This window comes from Buteo buteo, chromosome 10 (assembly GCF_964188355.1).
Source record: "Buteo buteo chromosome 10, bButBut1.hap1.1, whole genome shotgun sequence".
In the NCBI taxonomy this organism is placed as follows: Eukaryota; Metazoa; Chordata; class Aves; order Accipitriformes; family Accipitridae; genus Buteo; species Buteo buteo.
The window spans coordinates 24,670,919-24,697,289 of record NC_134180.1 but is presented as its reverse complement, the minus strand read 5'-3'; the positions used below and the strand labels follow the sequence as shown (position 1 = coordinate 24,697,289).

Here is a 26,371-nt window from a genome sequence, read left to right as displayed (position 1 = left end):
TAAAGTGCCAGAGCAGGTAACTGAATTTCCTCCCCATTGCCTTTTCCCAGCTGCCCAAACTGGCATTGTGCTCGGGTAAAAGGAAGCCACGTGGCAAATGCTTTTGTAGTTTACAATACTTCCTGTGGTACAGACAAGTTAGCAAATACAAGTGGGACATCATTCACTGGGCATGGCTAGCAATCACCTCCCCATGCCCGGTGGAGTATTGCCCTAGAGGAGGACATAATGTAAAGCAGGTGGGTAAGAAGAAGCCTGGTGTTTGGCTTTCCTGCTCAGGACGCTTGCTCTATATCCATGCACATAGCACGTCTGGCAGCAAGTTTTCCAGCAGCAGTTTAAGACATTGGTGTCTCTGGTGGTTTGGTCTCTACACAGAAGAAAACCACACTTGTACCTCAGCCTGTCCAGCAAATGTAGCTTATATTGATGTCAAAGGTAGATTTGCATTAAAAACCTGAGTTTGAGGAGGGTCAGCTGAGATTTTAGCATATGAACTTTCCTCTGACTCCCTTGCAGAGCCGGCAGCCTCCCACAGAGGTGTGGCAGCAAGCAGGTGGAGAAGGCAATCCTGTTAAACCAGTACAGCTGTGAGCTGGGGCACCAGTTCCAGCTGAAAGACCTATTGGCTCCAGGTGTCAGAAGAGCAATTTAGGGATCCCTCACCTGAGTGGCTCTGCTGAGGTCACAGGGTGTTTGTAGTGCGGCAGTGCTTCAGGCTGGACTGTCTAAGAAAAAGTATGTTGCTTATTTTTCTTAATTCAGTTTTATATTTGTGTATGTCAGCTTTCTGGCAATTTCCACTTCTGTTGGTGTTGGCTTCTGGCATCCCCTTACCAAAATGTGTCCAGGCCCAGAGTCAGAACAGGAAGAATCTCTGTTACTGTGGTCCAAATCTGATGGTCTGACTTCTAATTTTTCATAATGTGCTGCTTCTGCTTTCCATTCCTCCTTGTCTAAAACTCCCCCCCCGGCCCCCCCGCTTCTCTATGAGTCTCTCATTAGACTTACCTATTTCATTTTTAGTTTATGCAATCTGGTGGACTTTCAGGGTTGTTTTTCTCAATCAAGATCTCTCCTGTATTGTTATTCCATCCATGTGTGCACTATAAACTTTAGGTGGCCTTTCCCTATGCTCATCTATCAGCTACATGTGGATCTCTGGAAATGCTAAATCACTGAATTGCTATAATCATGTCTGTGTGCTCTGCACAGTTGTCTGTGCTAAGGTGCATTTTTAGAAACTGAGTAATAGAAGTTGAGTAAAAAAATGTTTCATCTAGGGAGTGTGGTAATAGTATGTCAAGAAAAAGGACTACCCTAACCTTTCCAAAAAATATGAGAAGACCATCTGACTGGAGACTAAAACAGGGAATGCTGCTCTTACTGGATTTTTTGCCTGATCAGCTAAGCGGTTTCACATATATGCCATACACTTACATTCTTTATACTTTCACATCTTGGTATGTATGTATTAGTTCATCTGTGGCTTTTTTTCCTTTTAGTCTTTACCATTCTGCATTAAGATTGTACTTGAGTACAAGCTTGTAAAATAAGTCAAAACACCTGTTTCACTACTTTAAGTACAGCACAATGTATTTTTCAGACAGGAGTCCTAGCTAATGTTTTTCAGGTTTTCTTACAAGGTACATTCATGGCTTATGCATTGTGCATAGAAATGCTGTCTTAAGTTATGACCTATTGGCTTGTTAAAACAAGACGGAATTAAAAAGAAAAGCAAAACATCTGCTATAATAAAATCAACTCGTGTTATCCTTGGTCACTTTACCTGAGTAATTTTATAGATAAAGTGGTAGCACTCTGTGGGCATAGCGAAGGGTTTCTGTAGAATTTCTGAGAATGGTAAAAAAGATTACTCTTCACCTAATACGTGAAACATAAAATACATTCTCAAAGCAGGCTATTGTTAATTATGTTCTGTGTTCAATGTGTTGACTGAAAAGCCCCTATCACCTATGCTGCTGTATAAAGAAAGGATTCTGTATGATGGATCCTTTAGCTTCAGAAACCTTTCTATCAGCAAAGGCAATCCTTTTGAAAAGACAAGGGAATGAGAGAGAAAACTAAATGAAAGATACTACTTCAAATTATATGTTTGAATCCTATTCTAGCTGCTTACAAAACACCAGTTTTCCAAAAGGAAAAAAGTTAGAAAAAGCTTTCATGCTCTGCTGTTGGAGATACCACAGCTCATTAGCACCTCTTCTCAAAGAGGAATGAATTAAGGACAGCTGACTTGGATACCACAATGATGAACATGATGTAGAAAAACAGGGAAGGAGAAACCTACCAAAACATGGTGAACTTTATCTCAGAAGTCCTTCAGGCCATACACAAAATGAGATGGAAAGCTTCATGTAATATAAGTATTTTTAGTGCAGCAGGAGGAAAAGAATGTTATTTCTCACTCAATTCATGTACTGGAATGAACCAGTGCTAAGGGTTCAGCTGATGGTACTGGAGCTACTGCTTCACCAAACTATGAACCTTTTGAAAGCTCCTTTGTAGTAAAGATATTGAGTCCCATCTGATAATCAGCAGGGTTTTGGATATATCTGTTCTACATGATGCAATTACTTGGGCTAGCTGTAAATTGGGTAGATAAAATACCAGAAATTGTTGAGCTGCAAAAACATGGCATATGTGGAGAGCTACTTAATCCCATTGGGCAAACAAAATAGCGCTGCTTTTATGCAAGTTAGCTGCTGTCTAGACATACCTGTAGCCTCCTAAACCACTTAGTACTTCTGAAAGTTTTACCACTACACTCATCAGTCATTTTATATGCTTTAGAAAGCCATGCAATGACTGTTTAATTATGCAAAGTGAAGGTATAATTAAATTTCACTGGAACTGTGGGGATTTGAATATGATGAAATAAAATGGGTTTAGTTTTACAGGCTCAGTATGCCACAGAGGAATTGCAAAGCCTTTTGATTTTCTTTTTCCATATCTGTAATTCTCTCTGGGGGAACGGAGAGTTTGGGCCCAAGGTGGCTTTCCGTCTTTGTGACAGGCAGTGTACATGTACATGTGTAAAAGTTAGATGTTGCCAAGCACAACTCGAAGATGAGATTTGTTTTTCTCCAGGAAAGCTGCCAGGACTGTTAATACGTACATCTGGAAGTTCTTGAAACCTGGTAATGAGGGCAGTGGTAAAAGCCAAATAAAGAGTCAAAATAAGCAGATCTATAATACAACTTTCAAAAATAGTAGCATGAAACTGGCCGCCTAGGCATGTGGCCTGAGTGTATAATACTGCCTCTTCACAACCTGAAGAGCTGCAAGCTCAGCTGTTCTGGAAAACCAGGCTGCTTGCTGAAAAATGGATGCAAAAGATTGGCTTTTCCCTGATATTTGGAGCTTTTAATCTTCCTCCTTCAGCCTTCTAACAGCAGAGCTGGCTAAGTACCTTCTGCATACCATTGGGTATGGTCCTCCCTCCATATTTTCTTCCATTCTGCTTCCTGACTTCACCTGTGGGCAGGCTTTTTGGGAAACATGCTTGTTTTGTGTTTATCCTTTCGAAGATCTATCTGAGCACCACTGTGTGATGATGGACCATCCTCTGAGAGAGCTGGCTCCTGAAGTCATGGTAGTTTTGACCATCTTGTTAGTTAATAGCTGTGGTGTATAAACCATTTGCTGACTTACCTAGATTGAGCCCAGATCAAATGATCACATATGGATATACTCAGCAGCTTATTCTACACTTAATAATTAACAATTTTTCTTTAAAAGAACAAGATTCACCAGGGATAGGTGAAATTGAAATACAGTTGCAGAGGAAGAAGATTTTTTTTGAGACAAATTAATTGTTTCCATACATACTAAAGCTTTTGAGGTAGCTGACTGTGTCTCTTTAGGTTTCTCGTCATCTTTGTAGACTACAAAGTAAGAGGAAATACTGAAACAGAAGTAGTATGAAGTTACAAGCAAACCAAGCACTTTTAAGGATGTGTTAGATGTGCTTACCACACTCCTGCATAAAACTGAAATTATAACATGAGAGGGAGGGACAGAAACCAGCAATATCAAAAAAACCAAGCAAACAAAAAAAAAAACCAGTAAAATGAAACAGTTCCTTTCAGAAAACACAGGTGCTTCTTTATTCTAGACTTTTTTGTCAACGTCCTTGCAGTGGGGAAAGGAGGAAATCCTAATGGGTTCATCTGAATTTAGTATTTGATACTATAGACCTACTCCTGTGTTGTGGTTTAACCCCAGCCAGCAGCTAAGCACCACGCAGCTGCTCACTCACCGCCCTCCCTACCCCCCCCTCCCCCCCCAAGTGGGATGGGGAAGAAAATTGGGAAAAGTAGTAAAACTCATGAGTTGAGATAAGAACGCTTTAATAGAACAGAGAAGAAGAAACTAATAATGATAATGTTAATAAAATGACAACAGTAATAATAAAAGGATTGGAATGTACAAGTGATGCACAGTGCAATTGCTCACCAACTGCCGACCGACTGATGCCCAGTTGGTTCCCGAGCAGCGATCCCTCCCAGCCCCACTCCCTCCAGTTTATATACTGGGCATGGTATGGCATGCTGGGCACATGGTATGGAATACCCTGTTGGCCAGTTTGGGTCAGTTGTCCTGGCTGTGTCCCCTCCCAACTTCTTGTGCCCCTCCAGCTTTCTTACTGGCTGGGCATCAGAAGCTGAAAAATCCTTGACTCTAGTCTAAACGCTACTTAGCAACAACTGAGAAACATCAGTGTATCAACATTCTTCACATACTGAATTCAAAACACAGCACTGTACCAGCTACTAGGAAGACAATTAACTATCCCAGCTGAAACCAGGACACCTGTCTTAAACTTCTGTACACCCACACACCTTCCTTCATAACTGCCTTAGTTTTTTTTTGCTCTTTGTGTGAATATCTTGAATATATCTTGAATAACTGCTGAATTGAACATTTTAAATGATTTCTGTCACCTTGCCAGTGCTGCCTGGTTCTTTCACCTTTTCAAAAATGTGAAGTTATCTCATAACTTGAGCTAGCATATATAATAAAACTGGTGATATTTTTCTGCCATATGATTAAACTTTGAACAAAACTCTTTGGGACTTGTGTATGCATGAGCTATAATTCCTGCAGGGAGTTTATGGCCAAGCTTGCATATGACTAAATTGATTTGTTTTCAGAAGTGCTGAATGGGTAGATAGCAAGACTTCCCACCTGGCTATTGCTTGTCTTTTTTTTTTAAAATATTATTTTTCTCTAGAATGCAGAGCACGTCCTTGTTAACGTTTTCATCTCTATGTGGGAAAGCTCACCGAGGGTGACCTTATAAAAGAATCATCTTTCATTTCTATGAAAAGAGCTTGTCTACCAAGGAAATCACTTGGCTTGAAGAGTTGTGATTGTATTTAAGTAAGTTTATATTTAACTGAGATTCTACAGGAGAATTAAAAAAAACGAAAATAAATACAAGCTATTAGAACTGTAATAAAAATGGTTTGTCAGCAACTGGTGTTTTTTCATACTGCCAAATATCTGTTTGTTACACTGTTGTCCATCTGTGTAGGTCTCTTGCTCTTGAAGTTTCCTAGTAAAATGAACAGGATGTTTTCCCCCCCTGAAATTGGTATTCTGATGAAATCTGCAGACCGGCATAGTTCCAGCAGCCATGTTTTGCTTGCAGTGGGTGGGTGGGGATAGTGTTACAACACATGAAAGGGGAAAGAGGGTTTGTGATAGCACTGCCTACAGGGAGAGATGAGAAAGGAACTCTTTAGTACTGGAGAAGTGTGCCAGAGGTGGAGAGGACCTGAACTTTTAATGTTTTTCATTAGAAGTGTCTTATAGGGAGGAAGTCAAAATCAGCAGTGGGCAGGGTACCTGCTCTTTTCCATCCTCTCTGAAGGAGGAGGAAAAATCAATGATAAGCTCTAGTAAGTACATAGGCTTTATAGCCTATGGACCAAGATGTTCAATGACATGAAAGCACATCTTTATGAAGTTAGAATGCATTTCTGGTTTGGTCTGTGGTTACCACTGAAGGCTTTATACTAATACTGTTATTGGGGGCAGCTGCATTATAGCACTACTTACTTATTTATTCACTGTAGTGACAGTTACATTTCATGTAGCAGCTGCTGAAGCCAAGACTATTCAGCAAGGGCAAAATGTGATAATATTTCAATGAGGTTTTCTTCTGCAATATTAAGTTTTAATTTTTTGTACAGGAACAAATATTTTTCTACTGCTATGTTCAACTTTTGTCTGTAGTATTATCAAAGAAGTTCAGTAGCCACTAGTTAGGAATGTCAAATTCACATTATTGCACTTGCCTTTCTTGTATGTGTATCTGTTCTAGATACATAGCCAGCTTTGTAAAACCTAAATGCATGAAAGTCATTATTATGATAGAAACAGCCCACCCCATGTTCTGAACACTTTCAGCTTTTCTTAATTCCTTTTAGTGTAATGACAGCTTAGCCTGTGGGCAGGGGGAAGAGAAAACCCTAGCGTAGTATACGAATGATTTAGGAAACTCTTGACACATGCAGAAAACGGTATCTGCTCTGGAAGGCTTATTAATTGCTTCTAAATTTTAACTAAGCATTTGATGGGGAAAGGGCAAACTCTACCTTGGAGGATACCAGTGAGATGCTCTGGTTAGTGCAAATGTGACCAGGATGTCTGCAGCTTTAGGGTCTTTATTCTGTTGTTATTCGCCCAAGGTTTTTGGTGTAGTCATTTCTGTTTTGCTGGAAACTAGATCAGGCATATCTGTGGGTTGTTGGTTTTTTTTGTGGGTATGTGGTTTTTTTTCTTAGGTTGTTTGTTATTCATGGGTTTTTACTTTGGTTTTGGTGGTAATAACTTGTGCTGCTGTAACTGAAAGTCTTGGGCTTGGGTCCTGCTGGCAGCCATGCTCTCATGAGTGGATCCAATATATCTGGTCGCCAGTGTAAAAAATATGTCTTTGCCTGGGCTGCGTTCAGCCTGGCTGGGGGAGTTTGTAATGAAGTGACCAGGCATGTGCTTGTGAAGCCTTGTGGTGGCTGGCTCCAGACAGACCTGCTCCCTGGTTGTGGCAAAACTAATGGTACCATGGGCCAGTCTGCTTTTAGGAACAGACTCCAGACTAGAGCGTAGACAATTCATTGTGTTCTCCGCATCTGCGCGAGGAGTTTGGCTACTGCCCAGCAATGAATGACATTTACAGGAAAAGGTTGTTTGGCCCACTTCTGTGAACGACATGTCACATCCTTCACTTTAAAGCTGATACTAACTGCTCTATTTGTATTATACACTTATTTTCCAGTCTGTCCTTTCTGAGGACAGTTTCCAAAACTTCTGGTGAGCTACCAGCAGTAGACTCTGTAGACACTGAGCACCTTTTGAAGATGACAGATGCTGTATGTATAATCAAATCCTGCCCTAAGTTGCTACCAAACACTTTTCAGGCTTGCTCACTGTTGAGCCACAGCACCTCTAAGACGAAATACCTTCATTTTGGGATTTGCTGACCTTCATAAAGGAGGCAGAGTTGATACTTGCATTTTACACGTCAAAGGTCCATGAAAAGCAGTGATGTTTTGTCTTCAGCACATATGACATTCATAGGACACCAGTAAAGTGACCAGAGTAAATACTAATGTGCTGTTTAAATATGTTGCCCTCTCATGTCTCATTTTGCACGAGCTATTACGTAGCTGTAGTGATGGAAAACAAAGTGCTGTATTTAACTGTATTTTTAATATACATTAGTAACAGACATGTTTTATGTGTTTAGCTGTAATTAACACTACCATATTTATATTATGTAGCTTTCTGTAAATGTTTATTTTTGTACAACACTTATACTCACAGAACTGGTTGGAAATTTTTCAACAAAACAAATGTCAGAAAGTGGCAATTTGTTGAAACCAAAACTTTCTTGGGGAATGTGACATTTTCTATGAAAATCTTTTTTTCCAGAAAAGCTTTGACATGCCTTCAGTGTGGTTTCTGGTCTGAGGAAGAAAGAGGCTGCTACCCTGGGCTGTGGGAAACTGAAGACACTGATACAGTATGTGTCCTGTGTGGCAGAGCAGGGAGTCTATCCTGGTGAATCTCATCTCTTTGGCTCAGTTCCATCCCAACAGGGAATGTAGAAATCTTAAGTCTCAAGCAGATCCAATGCGGGTCTAATCACAGCAAAATTTTATTAAGTTTCTGCAAATGGTAAAACCCCCATTTGAACTGTTGCTGGTTTTGTGGGATAGCTGGCACTGAGTACTGAATGCAGAGCTCATGGGCAGTGCTGAGCACTTGCAACTTGTCTCTGACTGCATGGAGAGGTCCTGGCTCCTCCTTCAGCTCAGCTGCACTTTGGAAACCAGACCCAGCCTCTGTACAGACCTACTCCCTGCTGGGATGGTACAGGGATAATTCTGTATGAGAGGGCTTCCTCTGGGCCGGGTGTCAGGGGTGGAATAAATAATGCTGCCTTTTGCCAGTCTCTTTGAAGATACCTGGGGAAAAGCCCCTTCTCCCCCCAAAACCTCATGCTCATTTAATTCCTTTTGAACTTCGGATAGCAAACATAAAATGCTGGGCCTGGTTGTCCTTGCTCACACTTGTCTCAAAGAGCATAAATTCATGGGAGCTGGTTGAGAAGTTTGCCAAGCCTGTTTCTCTACCTAAAGGGTTATAGCATGAAGGGTACTAAAACATCTTTCTTTGCTCCCCAGCTTGTGATCTGTAGAAGGCAGCTGCCTCTGCTGATTGCTGGCAGGTCCCAAAGAAGGGTTGCGTTCAGGCGAGGGTGGGACAGACTCACAAAGACGCTCGTGAGTCAAAATGCAAGTCTGCATCAAGTAAAACAAGATCATGCTTGCAGGAAGTTAATGACAGAGATGGTCTAATTTGCCTAGACTGCATATATTTACCCTTTTTATTTTCTAACACAAAAAGCTGGCAAATTCTTTCACTATGGAGAAATTTCTTAGAAATAAGCTTGCCCTGTCTCCTCCAAGACAAAGTGTTTCTGCAGTGGGGTCTAGCGGAGCTAGAATTTGATGTGGCTGGGCTGCCTGGGGTGTTCAGAAAGGTAGTTGTTTTCTTCACTGGACTATGGAGGTGGCATTGCTGCTTCTTGTGCTTGCTGAGCTTTCCTTTAGGACTGTAGGTGGCAGTTCCACTTTTATGATACCCCAGACACATAAAATAACTTTTAGTTGTTTGGAACCCCGCATCTTAGCCATGCTCTGTACAGCTACTGTCCTACATGACAAAGGTGAAGAAAGCAGCTGCACATCACTTCTGGCTCCTCTACTTGTTGCAAAAGTTTCAGTAAATCAGTGTGATGTTCTCTGCTTGTATTGCATTTGACTTTTTTCTTTTTTTTTTCTTTTTTTTTTTAAACCTCTGCACTATGTATCTTTGAAATGGGATGCCAAGGTTTCCATCATTACCTTCCCTACATAGGGTCTAACTTTGAAACACACATTTTCACTACGGTGAAAACATCTGCTACGTGTGGGGAATTAGCAGTACTAGGCATAATGGTTCTTTATAGGTATCTAGAAATGTGCCCAAATAGTGCAATATAATCAGGCATAATAAGATATAAATGCCTGTTCAACACATAGACCCACAGTAAGGCCATTTTAGCATCATCTTGCATTGTCTTACATTATGTTGTATTGAATTTCATTTCAGGTTTTGTTTGCTAGTGTCGTACAGGACCTGCTGTTGTTATAATCTCAGATACATGTGTTTTTAATTATAGTGTTCTGAGATTCAGATATAGTTGAATTTACATGAACTGGACAATGAATGTGATATAAGTTGTCTTGCATTTACTGGACAATAAAAGCATACATGTGGGTAGATACTGTAGAGTAGTAAATGTGCTGTAAATCCACACTTAACCTCCCAGGTGGAACCTGTTTGTGGAGCCATATCTAAGGGTTGTTGGGAGTTAGAATAATATTAGTTGTTCTTTTCATAAATCCACAGCATTTGTAGGGCTCTGAGCTTGCTGTATAATTTTTTCACAATTGCTATCTATCATTAAAGGTTTCTGTTTCTTTTATTTTCTTTTTTTTTTTCCTCCAGCATGCCACATACAAACCAGGGTGCATTCTTTTCATACAGTATTGAATTTTACACATCCATAGGCATCATAGAAAACTTCCCCCCCCCCCCCCCCCAATAATTGGTGGCAATTCTGTGCATTTTCAATCCTTAGGTCTCTTTAAAATATTAACTAATCCCTAGCCCATCATTTATAGGTTACTGTAATCTGCAATTTGCAGAAGTTAAAATTGAGGCAGAGAGGTTAACTTGCTGCAGATGTGTTCTAGTTTCAGCTGGGATAGAGTTAACTGTCTTCCTAGTAGCTGGTACAGTGCTATGTTTTGAGTTCAGTATGTGAAGAATGTTGATAACACTTAGCAACACTCGGTTGTTGCTAAGTAGCGTTTAGACTAAGTCAAGGATTTTTCAGCTTCTGATGCCCAGCCAGTGAGAAAGCTGGAGGGGCACAAGAAGTTGGGAGGGGACACAGCCAGGACAACTGACCCAAACTGGCCAACGGTGTGTTCCATACCATGGGACGTCCCATCTAGTATAGGAACTGGGAAGTGGGGCCGGGGAATTGCCACTCGGGGATTAGCTGGGTTTTTGTTGGCGAGTGGTGAGCAATTGCCCTGCGCATCATTTGTACATTCCAATCCTCTTATTATTACTGTTGTCATTTTATTAGTGTTACCATTATCATTATTAGTTTCTTCTTTTCTGTTCTATTAAACCGTTCTTATCTCAACCCACAGGTTTTGCTTCTTTTTCCTGATTTTCTCCCCCATCCCACTGGATGGGGGGGAGTGAGTGAGTGGCTGTGTGGTGCTTAGTTGCTGGCTGGGGTTAAACCATGACAAGATGTCAGTGATATAGCAGTAAAGCATGAATTAATCATTGCAAGCATTCTTGTAGAACCACTAGTGCAGAATCCTGTTAGGTATCTGAAGTGTGGGGCTTTCTAGCTCCCAAATCTCTAAGTTGCACCACTAATCTTCATATCTTTCCCTCTGTGTTTTTCCTGCGTCACTGATGATGACTGTTCATCAAGAGTGATGTATGCTAAGCTGTTAGTTATGTTCCCATACTGTCAGAATATAAAAACTACTGATGTTGAAAGATGTGGGGACAACTTTTCCTCCCTCCCTCCTTCCTTTCTGCTAGCCTCGTTGCAAATTATCAATGTTGAAAGAAGTCATGAGGAAAGAAGAGAGAATGCATGACTGAAGAAAACTTCAGATGTTAGAAACCTGATAAGCTTCTAATGTCCTTTTGCTTCCTGGCAGGCTGTACAGGACCAGAAACCTGTTTTGAACTCACTATTTCTGATTTTGTGAAATGCTGTTGGCTGAGAAAAAGACTGTTGAGGCCAAAATATTGGTTATAAACTATGCCTAATCTCTATTTTTGTTCTGGCTGGTGGTGTCCAGAAAAGTGACTGTCTCACGTGGATCCTTGGTGTTCTGTGCAGAATTATAGAGAAACGCAACCCCATTCTCGGCACACCAGAACGACAAGCAGGGGTTCTCTCACAAACTTGCCATCACAGATCAGGCCCTCTCTGCACCAGCAGATTGACGAGCTCTCTAATAATGCTTTCCATGTCAGAACTAAAACATGGTAGGGAAGAACGTGAAGAAACCTTCATAAATCTGCCTGGCTCAAGAAAAATAGATAGTTGACCTTGGGTTCTGACCATTTTCCTTCAGTGAAATTATGCTCGCAAGAAAAATTGAATCAGGTTTTATTTCCCTTTATAACGTCTCCATGCCCCTACTGCAACCACCACAACTTCTAGGAGGAGTGGGATCTTGGCTATGGAGTATGGCAAGTGTTACTCAGGCTGGCACCACACTGAGCGGTTAGAGAACGTTTCTCTCCAACTCTGCAAAGAGGAAAGAAATACAAAAATCCAGTTGGAACCGGTGTCATTATTGGGGAGTGGAAGAATTTAAGGCTTATAGTTAATAACAACAAGCTATGTTTATCTGCCATTTGTGAAAGCAAAGTCCTTGGAAAAGAAAGATGGCTGTTGGAAGAGTTGCCACAATAATGTCTCAAAATACATGTTGAAAATATTTTTATGTCCAGAAGAAGGGTCTGAATCAACTTTCTGCTTTCTTTTATTTGAAATCAATAACGAAAACTGGTTTTGCTTGGCAGGTTCCACGAAAGAAGAGTACTGCCATCCATTGAAACACCAGAAATATTTTTCTCATATCTCTTTCTCCAGACCCTTTAAATGCATTTGGGTCTGCATTGGACCTAAGCAGCGTGAAGCACTATGCTTAGCATTTTCAAGGGATCTATGACTTATGGGTAATCTTGGCTGGGCTACAACATCATTCAATCCTGTTTTGGTTGTGTCTCTTGACTGTGAGCTGGTGTTACAGCTGGTGAAGGGAAGTTCAGGTTCTCCAAATGCATTGCTCTCTATGGTCCATGTGGTCAGCTTTTTGGGAAGGCAGGGCTGTGAACTGGGTCATGGTTTCAAGCCCATTTTGTGCAAGCTGCTGAAGGTGCATGCAAGATACTTGGATGCTATTCTCCAGCAACAGATTCAAATGGGTACCCTAGAGCCAGGAGGCTTTTATCCTGTTCTCCCCCTCCCACCAGCTTTCCCTGCCCAGTGAGGATCCTCCACTTTTGCCTCCCTCCTCTGCTTCTGCAGAGCTGAGCCCTGGTGCCTTGGGAATGGTGGTACGCAGCTTCTGGCAATGCAGCTCTTCCAAAGGTGAGCACCAGACTGACTAGAAAGTGCTGAATTGCATGCACCCAACAATTCTTGGCAGTTTGCTCTAATGTTTCATGACAAGGGATATTAGTGAATTATTTAAAATTATTTTGTGGCTCTTGGCTGTTTTTCTTGGGTTTTTTTTCTTTCTTTTTTCTTGTATTCCTAGTCAGTTGCTCAGTCTAGCAAGGTGGTTGGCCACAAAACCCTCGCATACTGATAACTATAGATGGTAATGGTAGCCTGACTGACTGAGGTGTGTAACCGTGTAGATAAAAAAAAGTTGCTACCAAGCACATGTGGCTTTCACAGCATGTGCCAAGAACTCCCACAGTGTCCTACAGCTAGAGGTAAGATGGACAAGATGCAAGGGAAAGAAGAGAGGGAACATAATGTTATCCTTGTTGAACGAGATAGAACACTTCTGTTTATTCCTAGAGATATGTAGCATTACATTTAGGATTCTTATGAGAAGCAACTGCTAAAGTCAATCCCACTTTCACCTAGAAAATGCACAGACTGTCCCTTGGTGATAAAGACCCTCTGACAGGTATCAAAGCAAGTGAAGCTTCCTGTGTCACACTTTGTAGAAAATAAAATTGGACTCAATCTATCAATCTCCTTCTCTAACCCTCTTTGTTTTGTGTGGTGGTGTTTGGTTTTTGTTTTGTTTTTTTTTTCTGCTGCACACCCCAGAGGATGTGATTGTTATTGGATATATTTGTTTGCCATGTCAGTTGAGTGAAAAGTTTTACTCTGATGTTGTGGCTTGTTTCAAGCCCTTGGTAGTGCTGCGTTCAGCTGAGGCTTCCTTCTGAGCCTGTGGGTGCGTGCGTGCACACGTGCAGAAACTGCCCGTGGTTGCCAGGCACAGTGAAAGCTCACTGTTATTCCTGTCTCATCTCCATGACAGATTTATTTTCCTCTGCACAGTTATGGTGACTCTTGCTCATGTTCTGTCCTTCTCGGTGGCACTAACTGCCCCCTCTGAAGCTGGTCTAACGCAGGCAGTGCCCTGCTCATTGGGTTACAAAACGGGTAGGAAAATCTCCTTTGATGCTGGTCAGAGGCTGCTGTTGGATTCCTTGGCTTTGTTCCCCTGCTGAATAGCGGCTCGCAATTCTTGACCTCTTCTCCAAGGTCCCACTTAGCTGCTCCAGAGCATGCCGGCCTTGTCTGGGTTGCAGCATCTCCTGCAGCCATCAGTACCTCTCCCAGTGCATGGGTGCCTTGCACCGTGCTTTGCCACTCCTCTGCTTGCCGGAGCTCCTTGGGGAACTGTGTGACTTGCAAGGCCTCCAGGAGACTTCCAAGTTCACTTTCCTGTATTCTAGAGCTATGTATTTATGAGAAAGTAAGTAAACATGCCATGAAATGCTGCTGTGTTCACGTGTGGTCTTAGTGGCTTGTCTGATGTTTTCCTTCCTCCCTGCCGTTGTGTCCAGAATGTTTCCAGTCTCTCTCCAGACTGTGTCCTGCCTGGCCCCCATCCTGGGGTGGCAGGACACCCATGGGTGTAGCAAATGTGTTGTATTTACTTGGTGAAATTCTCTGGCTGCGGGTCTTGCTGGGGCGTTTTTCCCAAGGTTATCCCAGAGTGATGGGGGGAGTCCCGTCACTTGCTGGAAAGGGAGATAAAATAAAAGTGAGGCAGTAACAATGGCTGGTTAACTGGGCTGTCTTACAGGCAGTCGCTTGATTTTGTCCCCAGTGAACCAAAATGTAGGCTCAGGACTAGGTCTGCTTTCAAATGCTTATGTACAAGATCTTAAAATGGAGCCAAAACCCCTTCTAAATAGGGCTCCCTGGCTTCCAATTTAAAGAACAGCTGAGCTCTGGGAGTCTGTCACAACACAACCCGGGGCTGGTTACTGCAGTCTGATATCAAAACCTACTGAAGCTTTCCTTTCTTAAAAACCAGCCTTTGGGATCTGTCACAGCCACTTTTGGCCAAACTGAAGATGTGCTGGCGGTCGGGATAGAAGCACAGTCAGCTGCAGAAGGGACTGTGAGATGACCAGGTACCCAGCTTAAAGCACTAGATAAAAATGAAACTGCTTAAAGAATTTAGAAGGAAAAGAGACTTGACTCTGTGTGTTCAATGATTCTTTGAAATAAACCCAACTCAAACCAGCTTTGCAGTTTAAAACCACTCATTTAACTCTGTACCTAGTCATTTAATGCTTGCTCGTGCATTAAATGCACAATAGTGTTACAAATGATTCTAGCCCTCTTAGCAAATACACACATATTGTCCCAAGAAAGCCCCTTCTCTGATAATTTTACCTTTATTTTGCTCTTTCTGGATCCTAGAGTTTCCGATAAGATCCAGACTTGTTTAAATCAAGCTACTTAGTATTTGTCTGTCACTTTATTAACACAAGTTCTTCCCCAAAAGTGCTGCCTACACATCCTGAAATAACAAGGGCAGTGCCTGGGCCACCTGGTCCTGAGAACAGTAAATAACAACCCAGGAAATGGAATTGATTCCTGTTCAGTGAAGAGGAGTGAAGGAGTTAAAACTTCTCAAAAATGGACTGTAGATGGAACTGAACTGTGCCGGTGCCGAGCCTCTGAGATCTATTAGTTTTGACAACCTCAGTTATTCTGGTGCTTCTCATCATCTGTAAAGTTAACAAGGGCTGATAAGAGATGATGAGGCACCACATGGGTTTGTATTTCAGAACTCATAAATATCTCACAATACCATTTTTCTTACAATCAGATACATTAATTTGTTGACTGTAGATGTTGCTGAATATTCACTTGGTGCAGAGATTTAACAAAGGCACTGCAAGGATAAACATTTTTAAATCAGCAGATAGAAGCCATGGGTTGTGCTGTGTGCTCAGCTGTTACATGTTTTCAAATGCATGTTCTAATTTTACTAAAATAGTTGATTTTTCAAGGAAGAAAGCAGGTCAAAAAATATATTATGATTCATAGGCAACCCCCTCCTCCAGCTGTATTTTTATCCCTTTTTGGTGTGACTTCGTAATTTCATACTAGTGAGTTGGATACCCGAGGGTGAATTTAATTTGAAACAAACCTTACTCTTGGCAGAACAATTTTTACGAGGGGATCAAACAATGTAACATGCAATTTTCTCATGCTGCATGTCACCTGGAGATGCCTGCAACTCAAATTAAGTAAAGGTGCTCTCTGAAGCAAAAAAATTCTATGAAATGTAGTGTGGACAAACTCTCCAAAGTAGCAGTTATTCTTTTTCCTGCTATAATAAGATGGAGCACACAAATATCACTTGATTAACAGCTGCAGTATTAATTTCCCTTTTTGCTTGCTTGACTCACAGCAAGAATCATGTCAATGCAGCAGAGAAGCAATTAAATTGATTTTAATCTTTGTCAGAGAAGATAACATGCCTCTTTCTCTTCTCATTTAAATAATTAAAGTTTCAGCAGGTATTATTTCTGGCTTTAAAGAAATTGGTATCTTAATGTAATAGAATCCTTGTAATTATACACTTAATGGGTCTTAATAAGTTAATCATGGTTTTTCATTTAAAATGTTTTTTTTTAGTTATTAAACTTTTATGTGCTTTGATGGTTATGCTTTTAAGAGGGTAGAAAAATATTAAAAAAATAAAGTTCTAAAAAAAGCCTCACAGCTTTTTTTTCACATGCCTACATGGCCTTTCAAATTCATTTTCATTGCAATAGTCAGATTTCAACACATGCTTTAAAAATTCTTATCCAGTGAAGCTTTCTGTTATGCTACAGTTAATTATTTTGTTGAAAAAGCTTCATATAACAAGGAAAAACAAATATTCTTTTATCTTTGTTGTAGTGCAAACTCCAATTCAGCTGGAGTACAGCAAATATTTCTTTGTCCTCTTTGATCCAAGCTGTTAGGCAGTATTTGGGGTCTTCCAGGTTATTCCCATTAGGCGGAAAAATGGCTGGTGGAGTCAGGTATGTCTTTGATGTGATGCTCTGTGTTTACCCAGAGAGCACGTAAAGCCTCTCTCCTCGTACCCAGTGAGGAGACACTATCTTGCCTTGCAGTCCTAAGCTTGCCTGTTCAGGCAGCACTTTACCCCAAAATCTTTCTCTTGGTAGTGACTTGACATGGCAAACTATGTTTATTTCTTTTGTTTTGAATTCCCCCCCCTTCGCTTAGAGCAGGATTGCCAGCAGTCTTATGTTACTTGTTCTGGTTTTCTGGCTGGGAGAGTCTTAACCCTTCATGCCGAGAAAAAAACTGAGCTGACAGCAGACCATGTTTCTCTGGAGCATGCACGGATACTCTCCACTTCATAATGACCCACTGCACGCAGGAGAAGCCCCAGTGAAAATGTTGTTTGCCTTTTAAAGGTGACAGGTGCCCCAATCTGTCTGGGGAGACCCGTGGCTCTCAGGCTGGGTTCCAGGACTCCCCTGGTCCTTCCAGGGGCTAGAGCCAGCCTGAGGAGCTGAGAGCAGCTTGTATTTGCCCAGGGCAGGTGACTCGCTGGTGTGGAGCCAACTTCTGCTTTGGAGTTGCAACCCATATCTCTTGTGGTTCCTCTTCTAGAGGCGAGGCAAGGGGAAAGGCAAAAATATCGAGGATAACTACTTTGCAAGGTTTAGTACAAAGGACTCTAGAAATATTTGGGAAAGTGAAGACAGTTCCATCAGGAAATCTTTACGTTTTGAGAATTAAAACAATACAAAAAGAAATAGTGACAAGTCACGTGAAACTTCATTTAAAAAAATTGTGAACATCTTCTTGTGCAACTAATATACTTTGTATTCTATAAGCAGAGATTGAAAACTCCTGTGCCTACTGTATGAATTACCAGAAGTTAACAAATCATGAAATTAATGTTTTCCCAGACAGTGGATTTGGTCATGTTCTCTGAGAATTCCCACTTGCTCAGTGACTTCAGTGGAAAATATTTTGTTTGTGATTAGCATCATTCAACTTTCTGAGTTTTTACTGAAATCAGTTTTACCCTAATTTTTTTAAAGGGAATTTTTTTTTTTTTCAAGTATAAATTATGGTAGTGATGAGCAACACCACACATAAGCAGCAGGGAGCACACCAGCATCTGATTTATGTCTATGCTCAAGAGCAGCATTGTATTTCTCTTATTTATTACTGTATCATTAATGTTCTTGTTATGTTTTATTTTTTTTCCTCTGTTAAGTACTTCATATTTGCTCTTTGCTTTGAATAGATATAAAATCTCTTCTAAAATACCTTGCTAGCACTGCTGTGATTTGGAAGCTGTATTAAAGTGACAGATTTCTTTTTCCTTGGATTTCATTACAGGCAATGCTCAACTGAATTTGGGCAGGGGTGTAGACTTAACAGACGGTAAAACTACATAAGTGATGCTTGTGGGGCTTGTGTGTATCACTCCACCCCAAGATACTCAACTGGTTCAAAAAACCAGCAGGGAAAGCAGAGAAAGGCACTTGTTTGCAGTCTTTCTCAGCCTGGTTCAAGTAAAGTTACTGCAATGTGATTGCTGGACTCTCAAGATTTACATTGCTTTGCTTGGGAAAGGCCTTCACATATCTTTTGAGCTCTAGATATGGCTGTGTCTGTTCTTAGGTATGCACGGTCCAGTGATACAAATATATTTTCATAAAGCAAACACGTAAGTAAAGTCTGCTGCTCTCTTTCATCTCCAGTTTATGAAGGGAACTGGCAGGTTGGATGCGGGAACTCGTGAAGGAAGAATTCCTCTTTTCTGTGCACAAATAACTTACATGTGCAAGAGCCTATTGCTCCACAGCTCGGGCAACACGTCTGTGTTCTGCATAGGTACAAAAATGCTCATAATTGAACTTAAAATCTGTTTCATGGTGTCTAATATGACCAATTAACTCGGTCTTGTCTCATTTATATCGTTGTGCCATATGGTGTGTGTACAGGCAGGGATTAAGTCCAGACAGAAATTTTATGGAAGAGAATTGCAAATGGGGAAGGGAGGGAGAAACAGGGTGGTTAATCAACAGAGATGGGGTTCTTGATGAATACACACTGTTTACCCTAAATAGTGAAAAGATACGTAACAGATGCTGAATTCTTTAGCACACTTGGCAGCATAACACATTTGATATCAACAGAACTATGAACAATGTAAGTGATGTAGCATATAGGAAGGGATACTCTTTAACTAAGAACCAAGTTGGAAAGGATATTGCTTGTTGCCTTGCCTACCAAGTCATTACTGTGAGCGTTACAGGCAGTCTGCAGATAAAAGATAATACTGTCTGAATGGACCGACATTAGCAATTATTGTCTATATTTTGCTCTTTGTTTTTCTTCTTTCAAAATCTCTGCTCAAAATATGATTGCAATTGCTTTCCTGGTATAAGTTTTTGTAGGACAAATCTACTGTGCCATGTATTCCCAATTGCATTCGTAGTTTTTGATCAGAAATATAGACATATAAACTTTTATGTGAGTGAATTTGGAGACATTGTTTTAAGAACAATCTGTCTTGGTCATCCAGGGCTCTTAAATGTCAGCCAGCAGATATTTACCACTAGTAGTACAGTGCAGGAATTGTTTAACATGTTTAGGCAGTGCCTCCAAACTCTGTTCTTTTTTGTGATGAACACAATTGTGAAGGCTTTCAATTTTACGAAAAAACATGTTGCAGGCTGAGATTTCCTTATTTGTATAGTTGTTTCAGTGCCTTCCTACATGCAGGACAAATCCAGAAGCCCCAAACCAGGAACCTGAATTCTTGCTTTCAGTCAAAATTTCCATAAGTCTGACATAAAATGATTTCTGTAATGAAAATCACATGGTAGCAGACATCACTGATAGATAGTTTTGTAGTATTTGATAAGGTACAATTAAGAACCAATTTGGCAGAAACCCTTCACCCTCCACATAAGGCAGTCATATAAAATATTATGGTCAGCAAAAATCTGCAGCAAATGCCTTTAATGGCTTTCTTTTATGAAAAAATTTACAAACTCGCATATCATATATAGCAAACCCTCAAATCTTCATCACTGGGTGTATGCGTGTGTGTTAATAATGCCCTCAGTAACCATGTGTGACACACACTGTTATCAGAATGCAAAAGATTTTCAATCTTCTTTGTCAGTTTGCTTATTTGAATATTTTATCTAGAAGTCAGTGATTGAAGTCAGCTGTTTTTTCTCTGGAATGAAGCTGTACTACACCTTACAGCTTACCTGTAGTTGAGCTGAACAGCCTCTGCAGAAAGACAGATTTTTTTTTTTTTTCCCAAAGCAAATTCAGATGTCCTGTTAGTAGCACAGGTTAAAAACATTTCTCAATCATAGATGCAATAATTTCAGTCTAATAGCAGTATCTTACCTTGCCTGCATCTACCCCCTCAACCTCTCTTCAACTAGTTTTAAGATATAGTTCGAGATGTTGATAGGTTTTAGAAAAAGGCATATATGGTATGACTGCCTGATGACAGGAGAGCACACTTGATGATCCAGGCAGTTCTTGCCCATCCTACCTTCCCAGTACACTGGAGTTTGGGGTAAATCACATCTGGCCAAGCAACGCAGCTCACAGCAAGGTGGCCTTTGCTGAAAGCATGCCTGGGCTGGGCAACAGCTCCATAGGTCTCCATTCCAGTGCACTGTGCAACTCAGGGCATGTGCTTCTTTCCATGTTAAATATTGAAGCATGTCTCATGGGTTCCTAATGCGCTATGCCAAGTAGCTAAGATGGAGCACTTGGGAGCTTAAAAAAACCCTAAAATATTAATGAGTTGATCTTTCGGGTGTATTTACCTTTTGTGACCTGCAGGATGCTAACAGCTTGTACGAGAAGGAAAATGGAATTCCAGGTCTCCATGAGGCTTGGTTTTCAGCGTCTTAGGCCACTGGCAGTACCAAACACTTCAGTGGAAAATGTAGCACTAGTAGTACTAATAGTATGAACGTAGTTTATGGTACACTTAATTTGTGTGTTCCAGACTGAGCATGGCTGCCTTACTTTTGCCCACCTTGTGAAATGGCCTGTTCTCAATACTATGAATAGAAAGTGTTTAAAGCAGCAGTGGGAGGATGTAATGTGGTAATTGTTGTGACAGAGGGCAGACATCTGTTAAAAAAGGCAGAATTGTGGTTGTGGTGCAGAGGCCTTTAGGGGACAGTGGTTACAGTAATGGTAAGTTGTGAGCCTCTGGGGAAGAAGTAGAGAACATATACTGACAGTTAGTCTTGCTTTTCTTTGCTTTTATGTATTTGTGTTAAGTTTTACTAAGTCACGCTCTTCTTTGCCTTATTTCAAGGTTTTATTTTTTTTTTGTCCTGCAGTGCTTTGGTTGGGTGGTAGGCAGGGTAAAAGTGTGGGCCTTTCTTGGGAAAGGGCATATTAGTTGCATAGGAAACTTTTTTGTATGCAGGACTGCATGCAATGGGTCCTTACAATCCAGGAGCTGCACACACAATGTGATCCACCAACTTTTGTCTTGTGTGGCCTGTGGATAGGATAATGGTTTATTCCATGGCTACGTGACATTCTTGTTCCTATGAACTTGACCCTCACTTAAATGTTTACCTTCTGACATGGGACCTCATCAGCATCTGGCCAGTTCTGGTCCTGCTTTCCATTTGAAATGCTTAGCTGTTCAGATTGGCTTCTGTTTCCTTACCTCATACATACTTGGGGTCCAGTAGCCACTTCTCCTCATTTCGGGTCTCCCAAGAAGGACTCCACAGCAGCCACTCTCTTTGGACAGGACTCAGCAATTCTATCACTTTGACTCCCAATATAGTCCTAGATTCTCCCCAGGCATGCTGCTTGATCTGACAAACACATGCTTGCCTTATAGCTTTGATTACACCTCTTCAAGGAGAACAGATCAATAAAGGATAGAAAACCCCTTTATCAAATGAATTTCTCATTCACAAAGCTTAAATGAGAATGGGGAATTTGCAGGTTTGTGGAAATGCGATCAAGAGTGCGAGCCCTGCTCTGGTTTTACCTTCTTGTGAGTCCTTAGTTTGGTGCATTTCTCCTAGCTTTCCTTTTGTGATGATAGTGGTAAAATGACTTCTCTTTCACAGCGTGTGCATGTAAAACAACTCTTATTTCATTCTGTGCTGCTTCACTTCTGCAGGGCAATTTTCATGTACCATCTCCTAATCTGTTTGTACCGTGACAGCAACAGTCCTAACTGCCTGAGAGTTCATCAAGAACTGTCCAGTGGGTGACTCTCTGCTCCTCCACAGCAAAAGGTAAACCATAACTGACAATCGGCAAATAAAATGAAATTCTGGATTTGCCAGGTACAACCCAAATGCTATTGCAGTAACTTCTGCAGGCTCATTTTATATGTCACTTTGTCCACTTTAAAATGTGTTGCCTTCTTATATCATTGGGAGCACCGTGTGATAAAAAATGTTCGAAGATTGAAAAGACAGCTGTATAGGTGCACCTGGCTGACCTCTCTCATTCCATTCATTGTATTTAATGTCATATTGTGTCATCTTTTATTCATCTCTTCACTAGTTAAATTTTTCATCCTTTTTAATTGCTCATTATAGAGAGGACTTTCCAAACTTGTAGTACTTTTTGTTGCACCTCTGTGAACCTATTCTATTTTTGCTTTGTGGGTTTTTTCCTTAAATAATTGACCATGAAAGACTATGGTATCAAGATGAGGAAAAATGATATAATAGCTCCAGTCTTCTTCTCTCTTATACAACCTAATGGTTATCACTAACGTTAGGAAATGCATCTTCAGAATTCATGATTTCTCCAGGAAAAAGAGGTAAGAGAAAAGGAAGCAGGAGTTGGGGCATGCAGATACTAACTGAGGAGTAACTTCAACAGAGATAATATTCTTTCTTGCCTTGCTGTCTTTTTAGCTATTTGACATATTTGTCTGCTGTTCTCTGTGGTTTTTGCTGTATGGCTAATACAAGCGAGCCCATTTCTGAGATTTATCAGGTCACAGGTGAGAAAACATGGGTTAGCCTGAGCTTTCTTCTCAGTCTTGCTCTCTCCTGCAGCACCATGTGGTCTGCACCCGACACTCCCTTTATCACCAAAACTATTCCTGCTCAGTGTTTGTTGAGGGGAGCTCCCATGCGAGGAGGCAGAGGTCTCATTTCCCACTGACTTCTGCTTGATGGATTCTTGATCAACAAACTGAATGAATTATTGAGAAACAATAGTGGTGTGCAAGCAAAGTGCCCAAAATAAAAGCATTTTATCTTTCTATAAATATGACTTCAACATTTCTAGTTTTGGAAGTCTAATTTAAAAATAATTCAGTGCTTTACTGTTTAATTCTCTTGTGCTGTTGATCTGGGAGACTTCGAATCTATAATAAAAATAAGGTAATAAAAGCAGACAATGACTTTGGTTATGTATTGTGTATCGTAAATATTTGTGTCTCCGACTGGTTTCATTTTAGCCGGCTGAGGAAATACAACTTGCTGAAGGCGGTTACCTTTGTTCGAAGCCAACTGAGACAGCGCCAGCACTCAGTAATTACAGCCATACAGTTTCCAGGAGACTCCTTCTTCACCAGACCTGTCGTCTCATGTCCCCATTTGTAACACTGTTCATTATATTCAACCTGCTGCCGTCACTCCAGAGCTTTCAAAAGGTATTCTGTGGGCTATCGTGCTGCAGGACACGGATAATGAAATAGTTAGACGTGACTTGTATTATAATCGGCTCACCTAACTTTCATTTGGCTTGAAAAGTAGACTTAATAAAAGCAAGAGTGAAAGGCATTTTATGTTTTTAATAAGGAGTCTCATACGGTATAACCTGCTGGTTTTCATTGTGTCTCTCTTCTCATGGTTTCCTTTTGAGGCACCTGACAGAAGAAGAGCAGTGAATGTCTCTTAATCTTAAAGCTTTTTGAAAAACTACAGTGGTAATCAACACTACTGATTGGTAATTTCCAACTGCAGTAAGAGTGACTTTAAGTTTTTACATCTACATCTTAGATTTTAAATGGAAAATTATTTGTTTCCTGGTGAAGATAGTCCTTTTCATCAAAAACAAAACCGAAATATCTACACACCCCAGAAGAAAACATTTGTTTAATCCCTTATTAGCAATTTGTTTTCAATATCTAATTATAAGCTTGTAAAAATCCCTCTACGCTTGTAGTGTCTCAGGTTGGACTGTAAAGGAGCTAAAGGAGTTTGTGCTGCTCTGTCCTGTAGCAGGACAGAGCCACGTTCCACATAAAGCTTTAGAAATTCCTGGAAGTGTAATGAATGGAGGCAAGATCAAGCAATGAAACCTGAGACCTGGGTGCGACAAGAGCACTGAAAAATAACTTCCTAATGTAAATGACAACTCCTTATTTATTGTAGTTCTGTAACCTTTTTTTGACTAGACAGTCATTGCTAAAGGTGATCCCCGTAGCGTAGTTCCAGGGAAGCCCCGTCCTTGCTGCTGCAGACATGGATCAGCTTGTGCACCACAGCACAGGTGAGAGGCGGGAGGCAGGTCTGGGGGCAGGATAAATTGAAGGTGAGGTGGGGAGGCAGCCTCTGTAGGAACTTCTAAATAGAAACCTGATTTCTGAAGTCATATGCATAACAGTAACAGCCCAGTTATGAGGAAGAAAAACCCTGTCCCCCAAAATGGGCAGCTGTGCTTTCAGTAGAATAGGTTCAATAAATGCAGGCATGACTGATGTGATTGCATGAAGTGGTAGCTGGCTGAAAAATACGTGGCTCGCTGTAAAAAGTGGAAGTACTGCTGGTCAGTGGTGGAAAGCACTTTGAGGAGTGGGCAGCTTGTTACCTTTCCCTTTGATTAAGGACATCTGTGCTTCTGTGCACACCACCTCCCAGTTCTGTTGCCACTTGTTCCAGATACAGAACCGGAGAGGCACCACCAAAAATACTACTTTCCAACTCTGACTGTTAAATGATGGTATTCATTTTTCTCCTTGTCACATAGAGTCATGTTTCCTGTAAACTTCAGACGTATTTCACACCTTCTTCTACTTAAAATTGCCCTAACATCTACCTAAAAGCTGAAACTGATGGAGCGCTCTGCTGCTCGTAATATTAGTTGCTTTAAGTAGATGGTAGTGTTACTAACCACTGCCTTGTTTTGACAGTTCTTGATGGATTGGTTCAAGTACTCGTGTCAGTACCTTGTTATGTAAATGTCTCTTCACCTCTGCAAGAAGTATGCAGGTGATGGCTGGATTTCTAGCCTGTTTACCTTTGGGAAAGGTGAGTGTATGGAGGACAAGGATCTTTGTGATCATGGAAGAAGATCTCACCTTCATAGGTTTATAAATACCCAGAGAAGGAACTGGAAACATCTGGTAATGGCTTTAGACCAGAGCTAGCCAAAAATATTTAATAAAAAAAACTTAAGAAATATTTTAATTTATTGCTTAAGAGAGGACCTGGAACAAAAGCCTTGATCGTGGTCTGTGGAACCACACTGGCCTCTTTTAGCTCCCATCCAACCTCTCCCCCTGAACACCTATGACCTGTCATCCCTTCCCCGCTCATAGCAGCCAAGATTTCCTAAACTCCTTTCGGCTGCACTCACACCTGACTACCTGCTGACCTCTTATAATCCTCTGTTGCTCCTTCCTGCCACTCACAACCTATTCTGCAGCCCCAGCAAAATCAGACTTTCCCTTCCCTGCTGAAAAGCCTTGAGCTGGCTCAGAGTTAGTCCTTAGGAACTCAGTGGAGTCCAGCCATGCCTCAACAGCCCTTTAACCACTGCCACTTGCTTTGACATCTCATTCTCAACTTTGCAATCGTCCTGGTTGCAGCAGGTAATGGTCTGTTTTGAATTTGTTTAGCCAGGTGGTGCTTGTGCAGTGTGAAAAGGAATGCTGCCTCACTGCATTAAATGATCCAGCTATTTGGAGAAGTATCTATCCTTCTTTCTAATTACAGAAAATTTTCACAGCCAAAAGTACTGCTGGAACTTTCTATTGGTGATGGTCAATACCTCTGTGGTGTTGTGTACCCCTATGTTGGAAAAGGACAGAATTGTATTAGACTAAATCTTTGGTCTACAGGGAAATGACCTACTGCTTCATACCCTGTGTAGGAGGACTGCTGGACAATGAAGTGGACATACGTCACTCTATTTATGGGTTACTCTGAGGTCTGAGTTACTTATAGAAAAACTAATGTTCCTTGGAAATGTCAGTCAGAACTTTTCATTTTAATAACATGCCTGGCTGAATTCAAAACTGGCATTTTATATTGACACTGCGCATGAACTGACATGTCATTATACACATGCTAACCTAGATTTATAAAATAATAAAATCATTGTGGTTTAAATTCCCACAAAATATTGACAGAAAAAGTGTTATACACTTATGGGAGTAGCTTAGTTGTTAATGTGTTTGCCATTTTTTACTGACCTTATTGTGAATGCAACCTTGCTGCAGGCTCCTGCAAATTGGAGATCTGCTACAGTATTTCTGTTCAGTTAATACCTGCAGAACCACATACTTACTGGAAGAGCACTCTATTCTTCCTCCCTCGCTTCTGGAATACATTAACCTAATAATCAAAATAACAGTCTAGAATAATACATCTTTATTGATGTATTGCTTGATTCTGCTCTGTGATAAGAGGCATAGTGACTTCATTCAGGCAGTGTATGACATTGACA

At 40.9% G+C, this 26,371-nt stretch overlaps 1 long non-coding RNA gene across 1 annotated transcript; it reads left to right on the top strand.

Moving 5' to 3' along the window:
• The first annotated feature begins 655 nt into the window (after positions 1 to 655).
• LOC142035470 (uncharacterized) lies at positions 656 to 23,295 on the top strand. The gene is made up of 3 exons (XR_012651897.1): positions 656 to 738; positions 21,855 to 21,972; positions 23,157 to 23,295. It is a non-coding gene; the product is annotated as an uncharacterized LOC142035470 (long non-coding RNA).
• The last annotated feature ends 3,076 nt before the right edge of the window (positions 23,296 to 26,371 follow it).